General features: G+C 43.3%; 1 pseudogene; it reads right to left on the bottom strand.

The window, feature by feature from the left end:
• Positions 1-584: 584 nt before the first annotated feature.
• Positions 585-996, bottom strand: LOC101357971 (centromere protein S pseudogene; annotated as a pseudogene).
• Positions 997-3,932: the final 2,936 nt, after the last annotated feature.

Below are 3,932 nucleotides of genomic sequence, written 5' to 3'. Positions count from 1 at the left end.
CCTCAGAAAGCACAGACAGGATCTTAGGGGGATTAACTTCCCCAGAGCAGTTCACACAGCCTTTGGGTGGAGCTATTTCAGAGGACACTTGAGCCTTTGCCAGTGAGACAGACTTGGGTTTTATGCTATTAGTCGGAAGGCATAGCCTTAGAAAATCTCATCTTGGGCCTGTGGGAGTTTGCCCAGCTCCTTTGTAAGTGACAGTGGTCAGCCAACAGTCAGGCCGAAGGTGCTGATTTTGGAAGCCTTCCTCCAGGTGTGATTCTTTTTTTTTTTTCCTAGAAAGTTGACCATGTTTAGTTGCTAACATAATTTTATTAATTCCCACAGATACCATTCCCAACGTTACCATTCAAAGACAATGCTTTTTTAATGCTCTTGAGTAAGACATGGGAGTATCTTGCTTAAGGGTTTCCAATTCTCTTTTCACTTAGCTTTTGAAGTCAATGACTTAAAGAATATAGGACAAAATCCTCTTGGCCTGTTCTTTCTAATCTCCACTCAGAACTTCAAACTCCCCGTTGTGGCAATATGTACTTCTGGGTGGCTCTACCTGCTGAAGACTGCTTCTTCAAATGGCCATGAGTCTACTTCTCACTTCACTGCGCCAGCCTCTGCTGGCTCCCTTGAATCTTTGTTTCCACTCTTGAATTTCTTTTTATTCTTTGCCTTTTGTTTGAGGTTACACTGAGCAATCTCTTCATTTTTCTCTGTGATATATTTTAGCAGTGAATTTCTCCTCCAGGCTAAGAGCTTCACATTGTTGGTGTTAATTGTGCTTCATATTGCACTTCTGGCAAAAATTTCAAGGTCGTTTGCAAAACTTTCCCACTGTCAAAAAGTCACCTCCGAAATCGCTGCAGTGGTTTGTTTGCTGAACTGTATCTCTTTGTCTGATGCGACTTCCTCACAAAGACAACGAACAGTGTGGTGAACCGCTGCCTTTAGCCTTTGTTGGTAAGAGAATGGCTGCTGCTCCTCAGCCTCCTCGTCCATCACAGCAGGCTGGCTGGGGCAGAAAGAACCTCTAGGCATGATTCTAACTACAAAGTGTGCTTAGAGAGTGAGTACTCCACAAACATCACTTGATGAATCAGTTACACATCTAGTGAGTGTTATCTGTATCCAGCACGTTGGGTTAGGGCTGGGCACAGATATACAAGCAGGTTCGCTGATCTGGAGTTGCTCATTTACAATCGGAGTAGAACTGGGATCCATAGGGTTTTCAACGGCTGATTTTTTGGAAGTAGATCGTCAGGTTTTTCTTCCGAAATACCTCTGGGTGGACTCGAACTTCCAACCTTTCGGTTAGTAGCCAAACGGGTTAACCATTTGCACCACTCAGGGACTCCAAACAAAGAGCACTACCCACAGAAATAACAGCAAGACGATGGTGTGAGCGCCCTCTCGAGGAGGGGCATGATGACCCTCTGGGATGAGAGGTGGTGCCTCAGGCTACTATGAGCTCAGAAAGGCTCCCCGCTCTCTGGGGACCAGAAGGCTCTGTGGAAGCTTGCTGACTGAGGACAGCCCTCCTCCACCCAACACATCAGTCTCCGTGTCAGACTGAAACATTATTGCTGTTTGTGAATCACATCAAGAAACTGCCCCTGCAACATTCCGGATGAAAGAGCCAGGACCTTGGTCTGACTGCTGATTGATGGTAAGTCAGGGCAGAGGGCACCAAAGGGCAGCCAGGAGACGCAGGACCCTGTGCCTTGCTCTACAAATGAGCCAGGAGGGACAGAGACAGCCAGGGGCTCTTCCTTTCAGGGTCAAATGCCAGGGTGGCCTCAACCTGGGTCTCCTGATTTTCTGGTACAGCTGCCCCCTCTCAGTCGTCATCAAGTTGGTGATGATGGCAAAGCATTCAACAGGGAATGCTGGGCAGGTGTTGGGAGACTCAAGAGAGCAAAAAAAAGGGGCAGTTTATGTTAATGGAGAGAAGTCCTGGTGGCACAGTGGTTAAGCACTCGGCTGCTAACAAAAAGGTGGGCAGTTCAAACCCACCAGTTGCTCTGTGAGTTGGAATCGATTTAACGGCAGTGGGTAGGTTTATGTTAATGGTGGTGGAATGATTTGGAAATGGATAGAGAGAATGGCTGTACAACTTGAAGAATGTAATCGATGTCACTGACTTATACATGTAGAAACTGTTGAGATAGCATATGTTTTGTTATGTATATTTTCACCATAATAAATTTTTTTTAAAAATTAAGAGAAGAAACCAAAATCTTAAAACACACACACACAAAAAAAAAAAAAAAAAAGAAAGAAAGAAAGAGCAAAGCTAGAATGCTAGTAGCCAGGTTGACACTACCCACCCATCTGACCTTCCACTTCCTTTTACTGAGTCATAGACGGGTTGACTGAGACAAGGGAAGAGTGACGGGAAAGGTAGAAAAGAACCCACATCGTTGTTAATGTTTACTGAGTATTGAACAGGAAGAGGCACTGAGGATACAAAGTATAACAGTAGCTATTACTCATAGAGCCCTATAGTTTTGGCTTTGAGATCCTTCCCCTTTTACAGTGAAAACGGTTCAGAGAGGGTAAGTGACTGACTCAGGGTCCCATAGTTTGTACATAACAGGGCTGGGGCTTGAACTCAGGTCTTCTGACTCCAGTTCTCATACTTCATTTTCCACATTACTGTGCCTCCCTGACGTAACACCTGTGTAAATGCTGTACAGTCTACGACACACTTGTGAGCATCATGGGAAACAGTTCTGCCCTCAAGGAAACTTAAAATTTAGTTGAGCCTTAGTGGAAATCATTTTGAAAGTATGAATTGTTGTTGTTAGTTGCCATGGAGTGGCTTTTTACTCATGGCAACCCCACGTGTACAGAGTAGAACTCCACAGGGTTTTCAAGACTGTGACCTCTCAGAAGCAGATCGCCAGGCCTTACTTCCAAGATGCCTCTGGGTGGGTTTGAACCACCAACCTTTTGGTTAGTAGTCCAATGCTTAACCATTTGCATCACCCAGGGACTCTGAAAATATGAGTAAAGAGCTTTTTGCTTTCTTTGTTTTCACTTTTGGAGATCTGGCCTGAGGAAATTATTGTAAAAACAGAGAAAGCTATACACACAGTTTTTCACCATATCATTTATAATAGTTGAAAAAAAAAATCAGAGACAGCCTAAATGTGCAACAATCAAGAGAATGATTGAAATAAACTATGGTGCATAGAATTATAATGACATGTGCAAAGACCTGGAGATGGAAAACCAAAAGGGAAGAACATGCTCTGCATTTCTCAAGCTGAAAAAACTGAAGAAAAAAATTCAAGCCTCGAGTTGCAATATTAAAGGATTCTATGGGGAAAATATTAAATGACTCAGGAAGCATCAAAAGAAGATGGAAGGAATACACAGAGTCACTATACCAAAAAGAATTGGTCAATGTTCAACCATTTCAGGAGGTACCATATAAGCAAGAACCAATGGTACTGAAGGAAGAAGTCCAAGTTGCACTGAAGGCATTGGCCAAAAACAGGGCTCCAGGAATTGACAGAATACCAACTGAGATGTTTCAACAAAAGGATGCAGTGCTGGAAGTACTTGCTTGTCTATGCCAAGAAATTTGAAGACAGCTACCTGGCCAACCAACTGGAAGAGACCCATATTTATGCCTATTCCCAAGAAAGATGATCCCACCGAAGGTGGAAAGTATTGAACAATATCATTAATATCACACACAAGTAAAATTTTGCTGAAGATCATTCAAAAGCGGCTTCAGCACTATATTGACAGGGAACTGCTAGAAATTCAAGCCAGATTCACAACAGGATGTGGACCCAGGGATATCATTGCTGATGTAAGATGGAACCTGGCTAAAAGCAGAGAATACCAGAAAGATGTTTACCTGTGTTTTATTGACTATGCAAAGGCATTTGACTGTGTGGATCATAACAAATTATGGATAACAT

This window comes from Trichechus manatus, unplaced genomic scaffold (assembly GCF_000243295.1).
Source record: "Trichechus manatus latirostris isolate Lorelei unplaced genomic scaffold, TriManLat1.0 scaffold00052, whole genome shotgun sequence".
Lineage (NCBI taxonomy): Eukaryota > Metazoa > Chordata > Mammalia > Sirenia > Trichechidae > Trichechus > Trichechus manatus.
The sequence above is the reverse complement of the archived record's forward strand: the minus strand, read 5'-3'. Positions and strand labels throughout refer to the sequence as shown.